General features: G+C 41.4%; 1 protein-coding gene across 1 annotated transcript in view; it reads right to left on the bottom strand.

Annotated features, from left to right (window-relative positions):
• LOC137393795 (small RNA 2'-O-methyltransferase-like) overlaps positions 1 to 16498 on the bottom strand; it is a 41853-nt gene extending 25355 nt beyond the window's left edge. Inside the window, exon 1 of the mRNA XM_068080485.1 lies at positions 16449 to 16498. The gene's annotated coding sequence lies outside the window, so the exon portion shown is untranslated. The remainder of the gene's footprint in view (positions 1 to 16448) is intronic.
• Positions 16499 to 17744: the final 1246 nt, after the last annotated feature.

The following is a 17744-nucleotide window of genomic DNA, read 5'->3' as shown; positions in this document are numbered from 1 at the left end:
CAGTATCCCGCTGATTGAAGGAGCCAGGCCCATTAGACAACCTCCCCATAGGTTGGGGCCCCTCAAGGAGGCAGAGGCGGACAGACAGGTGACCGACCTATTGGAAAAGGGCCTGATCGAACCTGCCAATGGGGCCTGGAGCTCACCAGTGGTGATGGTTCGGAAGAAGGACGGCGGGTGGCGGTTCTGCGTGGACTACCGGCAACTAAATGCCATCACACAACAGGACGCCTATCCAATCCCAAGAATCGATGAGAGCCTGGACGCCCTGGCTGGAAGTCGATTCTTTAGCACACTAGACCTGACCAGCGGATACTGGCAAGTGCCAATGGACCAGGAAGCCCAGGAAAGATCTGCCTTTACCACCCGAAGTGGGCTATGGAAGTGGAAAGTGCTGCCGTTCGGACTAACATCGGCTCCCACCACCTTTCAGAGATTGATGGAATCTGTGTTGCAAGGACTCCACTGGAAGACTCTCTTGCTCTACCTGGACGACATTATCGTCATCGCCCCCGATTTTGAAACACACCTGGCTCGTCTGGAAGAAGTCTTCCGGAGGCTGGCAACGGCCAGGTTGAAGCTAAAGCCCTCCAAGTGTGAACTCCTCCAGGAGAAGGAGAGATATCTCGGACATGTGGTGAGCCCGCAAGGAGTATCCACTGACCCGGAGAAGATCAAGGCGGTGGCAGAATGGCGAGTTCCACAGAATGTGAAACAGTTACAAGCATTTTTAGGGACGACTGGATACTATCGACAGTATCTGAAGGACTATGCCACTATCGCCAAGCCACTCACTGTTCTGACAGGAAAAGGGAAAGCCTGGCAGTGGGGCAACAAGGAGCAAGCGGCATTCGAGACACTCCAACGGGGGTTGGTCACAGCACCGGTCCTGGGTTATCCCAACCCCGGGAACCAGTATATCTTGGATACCGATGCTAGTAACGTGGGAGTGGGGGGCGGTGTTGTCTCAGAACCAGAATGGTAGGGAGACAGTAGTAGCGTACTACAGTAAAACGCTCAGCCCTGCAGAACAGAATTACTGTGTCACCCGTGAGGAACTGTTAGCGGTGGTAAAGGCCGTAAAACACTTTCGACCTTATTTATATGGACAACGCTTCCTACTCAGAACGGACCATGCCTCCTTGAGATGATTGTGCCGACGAAGGGAACCGTCGGCTCAGGTAGCCCGGTGGTTGGAGATCCTGTCGGAGTTCACCTATCAACTGGAACACCGACCCGGGGCCAAACACGGGAACGCCGACGGTTTGAGTCGGCAAGCCTGCCCGGAGGACTGCCGGCAATGCACCCGCATAGAAGAGAGAGAGACGGAGGTCCAAGTAAGCAGGCTATGATGAAGGAAGACCCTAACAAGGTGGCCGCAATCAAATTGCTCGGAGAGCGGAACTTCCGTCAATTGGTACAAAGCCAGATGGAAGGGAACCAGGCCGTGGCCCGAATGTACTGGGCTGTAAAAAATGACCAAGAATTGACGGAGGAAGAACTGACATTGGGAAACAATGAGCTCCGAATCTTACACAGAAGGCGAGAAGCCATGCGGCTATCAACCAACGGTGTCCTGGAGATCCGGCTAATAACGAACGGCCACTCTCGATGGTGCACCCTATGCCCCCGAGCAGACCGAAACTGGGTCATCTGGGAAACTCATCGGCTAGCCCATGCAGGGGTGCACAAGACAACGAAGAGAGTCCTACTAAATTGGTACTGGCCGGGCCTATGTGTAGACATACGTCGCCTGATCAAGACGTGCGAGGTCTGCCAGGTAGCCAAGACCGGGGGGAACCACGCCACCAAGAGCCGGCACCGACTCTATGCCGGGCGACCTTGGCAGAAGTTGGCAGTGGATCTGGTGGGACCGATGCCAGAGACTGAGAAGGGGAACAAGTGGATTCTCGTGATCAGTGATCACTTCTCAAGATGGCAGGACGCCATAGCCATTCCGGATGCAACTGCCCCGGTAGTGGCCACGACCCTGGATGAGAGGGTACTCTGCTACTTCGGCCTGCCGGAGGAGTTGCATTCGGACCAAGGAGCCCAGTTTGAATCTAAACTCATGAGCGAGTTGTGCAAGTTATGGAATGTAACCAAGACACGGACTACCCCATACCACCCTCAAGGAAATGGAATCGTAGAGCGAAACAACCGTAGCCTGGGAGACTCGTTGAGGGCCCTACTTCTCCGCCGAGGACCAACAGAATGGGACCTGTTGTTACCCCAAATCATGAGGGCGTTTCGGGCCACACCTCACTCCGCCACCGGAGAAACTGCGAACTTCATGATGATGGGCAGGGAGCTGCGTCTGCCCGACCAGCTATCCGAACCAGTAGCCACGGACAACCAAGCCATCCAGCCCTACGTGTTGGAATTGGCCGGTCGGCTAGAAGAAACTCACGAGATTCTCCGAGAGCGCCAGATGAAAGTAAGGGTAGAGGATGAGGAAGAGCCGCCCCTGTTTGAAGTGGGAGATTTGGTGTTGTTAGTGAATAAGCGGCGAAGGAGGGGTGAAAACCCCAAACTCCAACCCAAATACGTGGGGCCGTACACGGTCACCAAGCGTCACTCTAATAATACCTATCAAGTAGAACGGCAGGGTCAGGTGTCCGTTCAGAACGAGGAACGCCTGAAGCCCTATATTGCATGCCCAGAAGCAGATGGTAGGGCCCCGGCCACCAGGGAACCGGCTCGGCGCCCCAACATGAGAGGAGCTACCGGCAATAGGAGAAGTAGAGAAGAACCGATCGAGTTGTTGCCTACCCTGGAGTTCCACGCGAGGGAACCCGCTTTCCAACCACCCCTGCAGCCTAGGGACAGGCACCCTCTTCCCGCACCCAGTAAGGGGGAAACGTTCCGGAGGCGACTACTGGAAGCCCTGACGGAGGAGGAGCATCCCCTTCCCGTGGATAGCAGTATTGAGGAGGAGCCCGTCAATGCGCCAGGATGCACAGACCCCTCGGAGTTAGGACAAGATGACCTGGGAGCCGAGTCCGATCCCATGGCCCCCCTCGATCTTCACAGACCGGGTGGACAGGGAGAGGAATTGACTATAGAACCACAGGCCCCTGCAGAGACTGAACAGGCAGAACCGACCCCCACCATGAACTCTAGACCGGTTCCGACCGGGGGAGAAATGCAGGTGGAGACGGAGCCCACTGGAACCAACAGAGCCGTGGAGTTGAGAAGAGATGGGAGGCCCCGAAGAATTACGAGACCACCCATCCGGTATGGGCAGGCGGTGTGTCACCAGGTCAAACCCGAGAAGAAAGAGGAAGAACAATGCCGATACTCGGAAGAGATTAGAAACACACAGGAAAACAGAGAAAGGTACGAGATACTGAGAGCGAGAGTGGAGGACATCGAAAAGCTTCTCGAAAGGGGGAGCATTAGCCTCGACAAAGAAGGGGAATTACAGTACCGAGCATTGAGGGACTCCATGGAAGAGTTAGAGGCAACATTGACCACCAATAGCCAGAACACGGGAACAGGAGAAAGGGAACAGATGGAAGAATTCCAACTCTCAGAAGAGGTGAAGAGTAGCCCAGCAGCCAGAGAGAGAGATACGAGTTGTTAAGGAGCCGTTTGGAGGACATAGATGAGCTGCTGAAAGAAGGAAACATTGTCCTCGACGAGGAAGGAGAGTTACAATATCGAACGTTGAAAGACTCTATGGAGGAGTTGGAGAGGGCGATGACTGCAGAGATCCAAACCACCAAAACAAGTGAGAAAGGACGAACGATCTGGAATCGCAGATGCCAGAGGCCGGAGAAATCTCCGAGAGAGAGATTTTCCGGCCAGGGACGATCTGGACCGGTGACTACTGGCGACACAGTTGACCCGGGTCAAGGACGGGGCTCCACCGGAAACTGGCCGCCATTGCGCTCAGTCAACCACAATGCTGCTCCTAGCCAATTCGCATACACGTCATTTCACGACTGCTCTCTGTCCCAGACAGTTCGCAGCTACGTTAGCCACATGGACCCGAGAAGTACCCAGTATGAAGATAAAGAATTGCAGCAATTACTCACGGAGCTTGATGGAATACTTGAGGAGACGGGGACAACAGCCACACAGACAGGCATAGATCCAGAGCGCCGTGTCAGCGTATCTTCAACAAATCCAAAGGCCACACCAATGGCATATAAAGGGACCAAACCAAATCAGGACGATGAGATGAATGTGCGAGTGATCCGGCTAGGAACGACATCAGCCAAGGAAAAGCCGACACGAAGCCAGAACCCGGCCAAACGAAAGGACTCTCCCAGGAACGTTTGGTATACGCCCGAATCCTATAAAAAGATGGAGGCCGCAGAGGACAAGGAAAAGGGAGAGTGTCGATTATGTGGATTCCAGAATAGAGAAAGCCCGGTGATGCGACGCCACATCAGGCAACACTTCTGGCGATTTTGGTGCAAATGCCAGAAGAATTCTTCATTTCTCTCCATCTATAAGCACCAACGGACGGAGGAAGACATCGAGAATCACTCGCGCGTGGTTTTTCAGGTGGACGAAGAGTCTTTTCAGGAATTCTGCAAATACATTGGGTGGGAGAACCGCCCTCCTTTCGGCACCTGCATGCCGGTCAAAGATGGGAAAGGATGGACGGCAAAGAGAAAAATAGAAACCACAAAACCAACGATTGCCACAGAACCAGGGACAGATATTCCAAACCTGACAGTCCGAGTACAAAATCGCCAGGATACCAAAGGCAGGGAGGAACCAAGTCGATCCTTCCTCTCGGGATACACTATTCCAAAAAAAATAAAACGAGGAGATACTCAACAAAAAGAGCCAATGTTGGAAATCCATGCCAGCGCGGCGGATAAGGAGGGAATAGTAGAGGAACCAATCACAAAGGTATACAGGCCAACCAGCGGAGAGAAAAAGCCTCACCACTCCAACAAGAGGGAAATCTATCTCCGCCGGGCCGACCGTGAGGAAAAGGAGTACCGGCGATATCAAAGCTTAGCCTGAGCTAGCTACCAAGAGGTACAGCGCTTACGCAACTGTGTAAACCAATATCACTAGGCATCTATGACTCCACCTCGGGTAAATTGTTGACCCCAGGCCAAACAATTGGGGGGGAGTGTGTGGAGGACGGGACTATACTAAACCATATGTTTGTGCTTGAGACCACATTATGCCTAGTCACTTATGTATATTTCTTAACCTGTTAACTGTAACCTGTTGTATATTTCTTAACCTATTTCTTAACCGGGTATGATAATACCCTGGTAAAACCATTATATAATACTACATTTTTGGGCCTGCTTCACAGGCCTGCTAGCACCCCATTATGCCTATTGTCTGGGCCTGCCTCACAGGCCTGATGTGAAACAATGAATGTTATATAATTGTGGGCGGAGCAAATAGTATAAAAGGAGAAGGCATAAGCCAACTCTTTGGGATTCTGCTAACGGATTTTATACTGTCAAGACGAAGTTATACATGTACTGATATACGCTAAATACACTATACTTATTCTTATAAACTGCCTACGTTTGATGCCTGCCTGGTTGGCATAAGGAGGATCCTTCCGCCAGAACTGCTCTGGCTTCGAAACACGAACTGCTTGGGGGAGACACCTAAGGAAGGCTAGGGGTGGGCTACGTTACGATCGGACCGGATCAGAAATGCGATAGCATTGGGGATCAGGCCCTCCAGTAAGTAGTCGGGACCTAAACTAGCCAAGATAGGGTCTCAGAGAGCAGGCCGTGCTAGCCTTCCAAGTGAGCCTGAACTGCGGATACCCAGCCGCGGCCTGACCCGACCACTAGGTGTGTCAGGCAGGCCGACGAGGGGAAGGCCCAGTGTTCAGACTGCACTGCCTTGCTAGGAAAAGTAAAGCTGGCTCAGCTACCGGGGCCAGATCTTTACAATACTAATCTAAAATATACCAAAGAGTTTCTTTGCTGGCCTCATCAAGTTTCAATAAAGGAATATCTAATTTTGTCACGTCATACATATGTATGATGTGACAAAACTCATTAAACTAGGGGCCTCATACATATGTATGATGTGACACCCCTAGTTTAATGAGTTATATTGATTTAATCCATTTATGAATCTGAATTTTGGAATTATGTTCGTGTGTCATAATTGGTGAGAGGATCATCAAGATGACTCTAATATAGTTTAGCTGTAAGAAGCAAAATATTCAGTGAATTCTTTCTCCATAAATACAACAGAACTAACACTATAACTTTCAGCTTTTATAGTGCATTTGCTACACTATCAGTTTCACTTATGAGCCAACCTGGGTAAAACTAATGTTGAGAGAGCTTGAAGATACATTGAAAATTGCTATGTTCAAACACCTCAAGGTGTAAATAGAATCTGTGTAATATTCGAACCATATTCACCATAGGAAAGTGTCTGCTCTAATTCATGAGTATTATATCTGAAAAATCAAAGCTATGTCCAGAAGTAGATGAAAGTAGTTTCGGATGGGAGTGCCTGGCTGTTAAAAATTTGCTACCTCTTTTTAAACATAAGCTGGTTTGAAAGTGAGGTGGAATTTAGGTAAGTAGAACTTCTTCGCCGCTGGTCATGGAAAATGGCCTGTAGATGGCCTGGGAGGGAGCTTCAAAAGGTTGGGAAGACAAAAGGTCCTTGGTGGAGCTAATGTAAAAGATGCAGATTCTTGCAATGCTCAAGGTTTATCATCAGAGGCAAGCATTATTGTCATCAAGCCTGAGAAAACTAGCAAAAGTGGAGTCTTTTTAAACCAAACATGGGAAGGTGTCGTAGGAGCAAAAGGGACTCAACAAATTCATTGTGTGCAAAGTGGTGCCTGTCAAGAGCTGCATTTTAGCTGTGTCAGTGGTTCTGAGAATAAAACTTACCATAAAATACAAAAAAAGTCACAGATGTGATTCCAATTGATACAGGTTTTATGCATAACAATCATGTTTTAGTCAAATACCAGACAAAGTATCAGAAAAAATCAAGAGAATAGAATAATAATTAATAAAAACATATATTACTGCCTAGCTAGCATAAACAATAATTGAACAGGTGAACTTTTTTCTATAACTTATGGTAGCCTAAGAAGTCATTTTCTGTCTTGATTTACGATTAAAACGGTGATACTTAATGGAGTGTCAAATATTCCTTTTGCGTTGTATATAAATAATATCAGCTTTTGAGTATCACGTATGAAGCCTTAAAAAATAAATGCAGATACACTCAAAAGTGCTCAGTTTTTTGTCATAAAAAATTTTGAATTTTTAACATAATTTTTCAACTTCTTTAATTTTCATATTTTTCATTTTTCTTTTTTTAAACTGCTTTGAAAACATGTGTATTATTGTATCTTAATTGTACTGTGTGAAGACATCCATTTTTGTTGATTTTATGTAATTGTTATAATTGATATTTTTGTTTAGGTGATTGGAATAATATTCCTACTGTTACTCGGTTTAAGTCTACTTTTTGCAAACTTATCAGTAGATGTGGTGCAGAATTGGATGCTAGGGAGACAGGTAATTTTACTGCTCAAGACGAGATTCTCATGATACAGGCTACTCCAGAAGTTGATCAGTTTGTGGAGCCCACAATGATTTCAGATGCCAAAACTTCTGTTATAGGTAACAGTATAGTCTATATAGCTGGCTACATTTTGCGAAAACTAACTAAAGTGCCGTCATGTAACAATTGTCGTCAGTCACTGATTACCACTAAGTCAAGTATCCAGTACTGACAACTCTATATTCTACTCGAGCGAAAAAACAATGGAGGCTTGGTGCATCTATCAGACGGTGTCATCAGGATCCTGCTAGCTGCAGATTGATACTTTCGTATTAACGCAAAGCCAGATCCACTTCATTGTGCAGTGTATGTTATCAGTAGTGTAGGATCTAGTGATGCGCTATGCCTTGGGAAACACATTACGGACACAGCAGATGACATATTCAACCACTGGTCTTCATTGATGAGAAACCTCATTCAGTCATTTTATGATCTCAGACAGCATCATTATGCTAACAACCGTACATTCAAACTGCAAGGTGCATCTTTGCGACATAAGAATACTAAAGAAGTACTTTTTAAAGGCCAGTAACAATGTAATCTCTGTAATATTCATCTGTAGCTGTTGTACTGCCATTTGATTTAGTTCTATGAAACTCTAATAAACTTTGGCTCAATATCCAGTAATATACAAATCTCCTTTTACACAGTTTCTGTAATGTGTATGTATAGGTTTAATCATCTGATTACACTACTTCCTGCATTTCATTGTTTGCATTATTTCTAGTATCCACTATTACAGCTGTTTTTAATTTCCGTTTAGTTGTTGCATTAGTTTATTCCACATTTTACAGATACTGTATCATACATTTTATACATTTATGAGCTATTATCACTTAAATCATGAAAGCAGTTTCTTTTTTCGCAGCAAATGTGCGGCTTTTATCAAAATACTTCATGCGCTAAGTTTTTCCATCATGATTTATGCATCTGTAATATAATGGAACAGTTGTTATTTGCCTGAATACATCGTTTGCTGGGTTTATGCATCCGTAATACAGCAGTTTGTATGAATAATATGGTCCACTAAAATGTATTTTGCATCTACTTATCATTTATTATATCCTACTCTATATGTTGTAAGTTTTCTTCTATCAGGGCGCTCTAAACGTTGTGTAGGAGGAGTTGTCAATAACAACCTAGTGGAAAATAACCATTTAACATGTACGTTTCTGTCATTTTCCACTGTTTGTTTACATAAATAGTATTGCTTACATTAGTACACGGTTAACTCTCCAATATGGCGCATGCATCACGTATCGCCAATAGTGTAAAAGTTAGGGCTAGGTTAGAACATATAGCCCATATAACACACTAACCTCAAATGACTAAAGGCTTATTACCATTGACTAAAAGTTATTGTCTAAAAATGTTTAGAAGACAAATGATTTTTGTCAGTCAAAAATGTCCGAAAAGTGCAAAATGCAGAAAAGCTAAATCTCCAAATAATTCGATTCCTCTATACAAAAGACAAGTTGAACGCAATATTCACCTGCATTGTTCTGAGTGAGCCATGGTAGATGGTGAAGTATAATGATGTTAGCAGAATTTTAGGCACAGTTCAGCGTACCAAGAAACAGGGAAATGTTATGGACTTTTTCGTATGAGTTATTTACCCATTTTCAGCTTTCGAGCCAAACATGAAGACAAGTTTTCAGTTTTGTTGTCTTCCTGTTTTGTTCAAGCGGTACATTTAGATTTTCCTTAAACACTGTTAAATGGAAATATTACGAAAACAACGTACCAAAAGGGAATGTAGACAGACCACAAGATAAACGTACACTACGTACAAGCAGTATGACTCCCAAAAACATCAAAAGATCCAATAATTAGAAAACGTCAAAGGTAAATTAGGAACTCCAAAATTGGAGGGATGATCATAAAAATTGTGTTAACACCAGCTGGAGAAACAGCCAAAGGGATGCAGAAGCAATTGAATCTACCAACTACCACCTGAAAACCATTAAAGAAACATTGGAGATTAATCAAATTATTACACTTATACAGATCTGCCATTCTCTGTCAGACATGACCTAGATACCATGAGTAAGTCACAAGCTCCACTTTACATGTCTACATCACGTACACTAGCTGAAGAACTACACAAAGAAAATATCTTCACACATCTGACATAAAGCATTGAACCCTAACACTCAACCTACTCCCACAGGCTAGCCTTCCCACATGCTAAACATCTATAAAAGAGAATAGCTCTAAAGACTCGGTTTCATTCATTAGGGCCTGCTTAGGCATTCTCCCCTCTGCTTGCTGAGGAGCCTCTCTCTCGCCTGCCTGTGGAGTTTATTTTACCTGACTACTTTCTGAAACTCTCTACCAATGGACTGTCATGACTCTTGTTTGACTGTCAAGACTCAAGCTGTATGGAACTGAGCAAACGAACCTAGACGACTGTTCGAGTAAGGGTGTAACATTCATTAGCTATTTTAACCTTTTGTCATTGGTATTATTTTAGAATGTTGTTAGTTGTGTATTTTAGTTGTTGGACTTGAAGAATAAAAAACAACTTTTACTGGTACATATCAGTATTGCTTACAATTGCTTAACCACCTTCATTAGTAGGCCTACTTGAACCAGTAATAATCGTATTAGCTCCCATAAGCTAAGAAAAACTGCACAGCCTAAACATAGTCAAAATAGAATAAGATGACAAAGCAAATTCAACACTGATGTTGTTTGTGGATTTGGATTAGCTATGCATAACATAATTTTTCCAATCTACCTATAATAGAGCAGATTTATCATTCTTGCAAATAAGTAAGTACAATAGACTTATACCAATTTGAGCATAGCCAGCTACCATGCCCACCAAAAAGTATTAAAGCAAATGCACTTGAAAAACAATAACAGTCTTATCCCACGTAAGGCCAGCTGCTATCTACAGTAAATATCAAAATAAAAAGTATTTCAATCAATTCACGTTTCATCCGTTTTGATTACTCGATAGATTAGGTTTACTGCATAATATTCACAAGTTCGGGTTTTGTTTATAATGAAATGTCTAAATGTCTCATAATGAGACGTTTCTGAAAATAATGTAGGCAGGGGCAGATTTACTGTGGTGCGTATGGTGCAAATGCACCACCCTAAATATGGCAAAAAATAAAGATTTAAAACCCATCAAGAATTGAGTGAATTGCATTTCATTTCACTGGGAACTTGCTTTGGGGGGAAATGAACAAAAACAGCCTAGTAGAGCTCATTATAACGATCAAGTTTTAATAACCTGGACCTGAACTTGTTTAACTTATAAACAAATGAGGGTGGTCCCAATAGACATCCCCAATTGAGCCACAACTTTTTTGAAAGAAGTACTACAAGCAATTTAAAAGCAAGATGTCTCAGAAGAAAGGCCAAAAATGAACTTTGGATCATTTTTTTCAACAACAAAACAATTTCAAAAATTATATGCCCTACTAAATTTGTTTTATAAGAGCATCGTTGTGTAACTAATACTACAGAACATTTTTAATGGTAGCTTGCAGAAATGATGGCTTATTTTTGCAAATCCAAACCAAATGGCTGTTGAGGTTTTGTGAGTCACCAATAAACTTGTTTTATTGTTTCATTTATAATTATTAACCCTTTGACCAGGTATAAGCCCCCCCAAAAACAACTGAGACTCGTGTAATTTATTTTCAAAAATTCAATAAAATCGATATTTTATGAACATGCATAGCTCAAATCTTAAATTTAGTTCAATGAACAAAATTTTTTGTACATATACATTTATTCACATATCTACTACTCAAAAAAAATTACAACCATGTGCAGTTGTCCCTGTATGAAATGCTTGGAAGCATTTTTTTCGGTAGAGTCAAACGCTATAACGTAGCCGTGCGAGCCATCATAACGATCGTTTTCTCTGCATATTCCAAGTATATTAAAAGTCCAAAAAAGTTTACATCACTTCTATCATTTGAATTAATTTTATTCTGATCAGACAAAAAATCACTAACGATCGCAGGATAAAATAATCTTTTATTTTACCGTTTTGAAAGTCGAGCCGATGTTGACTGGTTTTTCCAACTTTTAATCTTTTCCAAGGAATTGCGATTTGTTTAGCTTTTAGCATAAAGCAACGCCTCTCAGATAATCGTTTCATATTGTAAATCATCGACTGATATCTTGTTGATGATATTTAAAACTTACTAGTGTTCATATCCTTTGTTTAACGTTACTAGACGGCAGCTTTATAAACGTCTACCGAAATAGACATAAATGTCGTTTCCCCACGCAACCGGTAAACGACATTCTGGTCGTTTCCCCTGTCAAAGGGTTAATAGTTATACCATGGGCCCCGGAGGATCTGGTAATTTTTTGTATCAATCACCTCCCTACAGGAGCATTAACAGTTTACCTGGAGGCCCATGAGTTAGGCTCATAGCGTTGGCTGAATTAATATAGCCACACCAGCACAACTGGACTGATCAATTTATAGACGGTAGAGGGGAGGGGGAAATTAAAAAGAATGAATGATAAAAGCTGGGACAGTGGAATGTAATGCACTTTTGTGTGAAAGAATAAAAAAATTGAAAGATCAATTTCACTTCTACTCTAGTCCAGTCTTCTTGAGTTCTAGCTACTACTAACTGGATAATGACTTTCAACGTAAGACAATGTCAAATTGTGGTTTTTTGTCAGGGGTTGGTGTCTCTGTATACTAACAATTGTATGATAAGCATTTTGAAGTTGAAAGCGTCTTCAAACACATACCTGTCACAACAATTTCTGCTGGAGTACACATATTTACAAGACAAAGATTAAGACTGAAGAACATTGTTTTTGGTCTTACCAATATCCGCCAAACAGGGCACCCGTCTGTCGTCATTTTATAAAAAGCTTTAGCTTTATTCTCTCTCTGCAATGTAATAGTGTTTTTAGTAGGCATGCTCAACACAATATTGAGCTTTGGTCTTCCTTAAGGATATCAAAAGACACAGCCGTACCAGTGATGGTAAGTGCTTTGCATATTTGGAAGTTCCTTCGTTTGCTTACCGTTAGCTTAGTTCCCAATTGCTTGCCTAAGACATGCATACATAGTTAAACGTAACAATCTCTTTTTAAAATAGTTTATCAAATTGAAATGTTATTTAGAATTGCATGGCTACGTTTTTGCAATCATTTTTATAGTTATTTGCATGTTTGCTGCCAAACTGGTCATGGTCATAAAGGCCACAATTGCTCTTGAGAACTTCAGTAGGCTACTTATTAATAAAGTTTGAATTTATTTGCTTTCCACTTTTCCTTATCTTTCCTCACTGCTAAAAAATACATGTTGTTAGTTTTTTGTTGAAGTTAAAGCTTGACTTGAATCTTTGACAAATTATAGTCAAGATATGATAGTTGATTTTGCCCATGTTCTCATGACTATCAATAATGTTTATTAGCTAGTAGGAGAAATTGAAGACCTTCAAATTTTTCAGAATGCGGCAGAGCTTTTTCATCGATTTCATGTCTGATAAAGTTAGCTATGTATAAAATGTGATAGGTTTGCAAATACCAGTCATTTGCGTAGTTTTAATTATGAATCCAAATTGAGGTGAGTCTAATGGAAAGCAAGAATGCTGTTGAGCATGCGATTGTAATAAACTTTAAACAATAATGGTTACGTGAAACAAGTGGCATCAGGGACCATTTATTTTAATATGTATGTTCTGTTGAGCACAAAAGAGAGAGCTAAGTTTTTATTTTTTTTGGCAAACATATAGTAGGCCTAAGGGACTGAACCACATCTTTAGATTTTTTCAATCACCTTCTTATTGTAGACTCAGTGTTAATTTCTGTTGCTGAAGCTCCAGTTTCGCAAAGTGATGTTGAACAGTTAGCTGAACCAGCCTTAGCAGTGTTTGTTATGTTTACAGACGTTGGCCAGGCTTTGGCTAGTAGGATAAGATTGAATGATGTTCAGCGACTTCTCCTTGAAAACCACTTTCAACCTGTACTTTCATATGAGTTTCCTTTCAAATTTTTTGCTGGAGGTAAGAGAAGATTCAAATTGGATAGGTTGACAAAAGAACCATGGCTCAGATATTCACCTACTCAGGATAGAGGCTTTTGTATTTACTGCTCCCTCTTTGCCAGAAACTCAAATGCTAAAATATTTGTCACAACTGTGTTTCGTGAGTTTCAAAAGTGTGGGGAAGCTTTTAACAGGCACAGGAAAGATAAGTCACATATGCAAGCCATGGAAGATGCTAAGAATTTTGCTAAAACAACCAAGAATGCTAGTCTGAAAATTACTAACCAACTGAGTGTGACATCAGAAAAGATTGGTAAGGAGAACCTGCACATTTTAGGCATAGCGATTAGCAAGCTTCATTCTCTTGCATGAAAAGGACTAGGAATTCGTGGACACCGAGACAATATAGCACTAGTGACACTGCAACTTGGGGGAATTTTATTCAGCTGCTTCACAATTGTGCTGATAATGATTTTTTGTTGGCAAAGCATTCAAAGAGTTGTAAGAAAAATCAGAGGTACACCAGTAAGACTATCCAAAATGAATTGCTGGAAATCATGGGTTAGATGGTCAGAGAAGCCATTGTGAGACGAGTAAAGGCTGAAAACTTCACTATTTCAGCAGATGAGGGTGACCGATGCTGCTAACCAAGAACAGTTGTGTGTGTGTTTTCGGTTTGTTGACATTATAAAAGGGACCCATACAGTTTGTGAAGAGTTTGTAGATTTTATAGAGGTTGAGGGAATAACGGGTGAGGTGTTGGCTACCAACATAATTTCTTTGATCGAAAAGCTAGACTTAGACCTAGAATTAGATGCAAGTGAGAGGACAAGGATGTGATGGTGCAGCAAACATGTCTTCAATGAGAAAAAGAGTATCAGGAAGAATACTAGCTCAAAATGACCTTGCTATCTATTCCCACTATAATTCCCACAAACTGATCTTAGCTATAGTTAGTGTTTGTAGCATTTCAACAATCAGGAATGTGATTGCAGTGATGGGTGAGATTTCTCAATTTATCTAAAAATTCTCCAATTCTCCAAAAAATGAGAAATATTTGGACATCATCATTACAGAAAATGCCCCGGAAAGAAAGCGGAGAAAACTGAAAGACGTGTGCAGAACATGCGGGGCTCAGAGGCATGAAACCTATGCTACCATTGTAGAACTGTTTACCATCCTTGTTACTGCATTTGACAGCATGCAATTAGATCCTTCATTTGATCCAAATGTTCGTGCAAAGGCTGCCTCTTTTGATAAGGCCATGAGAAATTCAGAGTTTATAATTGCTTCCGTGGTTCTAAACAATGTTCTGACAGTTGTACAGCCATTAAGTATAAAGTTGCAGGGTGAAACCATAGATGTGTTGAAAGCAAACCAGTTGGTGGATGCCACGGTTAGGAACCTGCGTAGTTTTGATGAAACAAGCTTTGCTGATTGGTATTCTGAGGCTGAGAAATTGGATGAAAGTGTTTATGACGTACTGGCCAAAACAAAGACTGCTGCAAGACAGGTTCACCAAAGAAAGCATCATTGTGACCCTGCTGAAGATTACTTTCGGGTGACAATCTTCACCCCTTTTCCAGACCATATTCTGAGTGAGATGGAAAGCAGGTTCACGGAGAGCAGAGTTAGAATGAATTTATTGTGCAAGCTTTGTCCTGATGGTACTAACCCACCATTAAGTTCTGAAAAACTGGAAAAGCTAGAGCTCTTTTACTATAATGATCTTCCTTCACCATCGCAAATGAATATAGAGTACAGTATTCTAGATAGATTGAAGGATGCCTCCAAGAAAATAAACTTCCTGACACCATTAGTGACTTTGCCGCAAAGTGTGATGTGGACATTTACCCTAATGTTCACAAGCTGCTGAAAATTTTGTTGACAGTGCCTGTAACTACACGCGAGGTGGGTTGAGGAAATTCTTAGGTAAAACTGCTCAAAACATGTCTGAGGACCACTACATCTTAAAACTGGCTCTCAAGCTTAGCGCTGCTATTTGTTCACTCCAACTTTTCTATGGATTACAAAGAAATTGCAGCTAGATTTGCCAATGCTAAGCCAAGAAGAATGACAATAGAGATGTCCTTGTGGTGATGGATTTTGTTTTCTCTCTTTGCCGTTTCGTAGTTTAGCAGACAGTTTGTCTAGTCATCTAAACAACATGCAGTATATCTTTGTTTAAAGACAAACATTATTCAGTAATTTTTCTGCATTTGTATCAGTTTATAGCTATAGATGTACATGTACATAATAGATCTTTGCGTTGCTTGCGCGCTTGGAAACTCGATTTTATTTTATTGCACAATTGTTTGTTAACTTTCTGTTTACATGTAATCTTGATATACATAGTATAATAAACATTATAAAACACCAATTTAATCAATCATATCTAATGTCAATTTTTACCTCTAAACTTGTTGTTTGCTGCAAACAAATAATTACACATTTTTGGGCTCAAACACACTTCTCCTTCTTTGTAAGATGCCTAAATTTCAAAAAGTTCCGCTAGCGCAGAGCCAGACCAGATATATTACACAAATTTTGCACCGCACAATTTTTTCTAATGTCTGCCCCTGATAGACTATATATGCAGATACAACTATTCAGTATAACACAGATAGCATATTGTTCCTCACTATTGCTGGTGTATGACAATATTGACGAGTATCCTTGAAAGTGTCGGTAAACCTGTATACTCTTTGTTTGGAAACTGTTGATTTCATAAAGATTCTTGTTTATTCATAGATGTCGTGACGAATCTTGCAACGTTATGTTATAGTGAACGTAGGGATACTTGAACATTTACACTACGCTCAGTAATGTCGGCGATTGTTTTTTTAGTTCTCATTAACGCCGGTCTATTTAGTAAACTGACCAGTTAGCTAGCTCCAAGTTCTGTAATAATAAATTGAAATACTACCTAATCAATGTCTTCATACTGGCTGTTCAGAATGCACGCAGAACATGTGCCAATTTTATAAATATTTTTATGATCGCTAGAAAACCTGCAGAGATGGACAACGATTCGTTGAATATCGGAATCGGAGAATTTATCCAATCGCTACGTCTCGTCGTAGTGGCGCGTGTTAGACATGTGCCCTTGAAACTGTAGAGAGGACAACTACAGCCAGGTCCCGCTTGGTCAGATCGAATCAGCCAGTGCCTGATGGCATACATTACAGAAACAATACAAAAACATTAGCAGATGTTGTCGTAAGCTCCTTTCCATTTCCAACAATTTAAACAAGACACAGAAATTCTATTTTATAAAAAAATCAGTTTTCATAGCTGTCTTTATAGCAGCATTCTTTTTCCAAATATGATGCCCATTAGCAACATTATCAGAATGGGAATGCTGCCATAAACAAAGATCTTTTTTGGAAAATCACATTTTAGGCATTTTACAATATTTTTGTGTTGTATTGTGAGCTGAACAGCCAAAAGCCTTATATGCAGCTATAGACACCACATTGATTCCAAAAGCACTTATTTGTCTTAGATTATCTACAGCAAGCAATAAGGCATGTGCAATTTTATAAATATAAAATATTGCAAGTTTTCTTTGTCAGATAGATTAATTTATCTTATAGATGCCAGCAATAGTTGGCTAACTGCAAATAACACCTCAACCACAACTAAAATCATACCATCATTTGAAGACACACTCACGAACTCGAATATTGATAGACATTAACTAGCATACATGTATTTAAATACTACAGCTATCTTTTCAGAAAGTATTCTACATAGTCTATTTATTTTTAGATTGTCTAGTGTGATTAAACAATCAATGTGAAAATTTGCTAGAATGCACAAACAGTTGGATAGCTTGCGATTCAGGTTGCAACTGCATAGTTTTTTTTTATGTTTATAATGACCACAAGTAAATTGTTATTGGGTTCCAAAACATAATTTTGGCATAAACCTAGTCTTTTGCACATGGGTATCACATATACAACTTTTGTCTAACATATATTTGCTATAGTACTCCCCTGCAATGTACTTTTACTTTTAGCTTTACTGTATGTACCGGCATGTTATTATGCCAACACCTCTCATCTAAGCTTTGTAGATATTTCATAGAACTGCAGCACTATTCACCACTATAAGCATATGTAGAATTTCTATTCAGTCCAACCAGCTGATCCCACTTTCGGTCAAACCAGCAGAGAGACTCCAGTAAGACTTAGCCTAAGAACACTGTTACTCTGAAGGT

Source organism: Watersipora subatra, chromosome 4, assembly GCF_963576615.1.
Source record: "Watersipora subatra chromosome 4, tzWatSuba1.1, whole genome shotgun sequence".
NCBI lineage: Eukaryota > Metazoa > Bryozoa > Gymnolaemata > Cheilostomatida > Watersiporidae > Watersipora > Watersipora subatra.
Note: the sequence above shows the minus strand (reverse complement) of the source record. Positions and strands in the feature narration are given on the sequence as shown.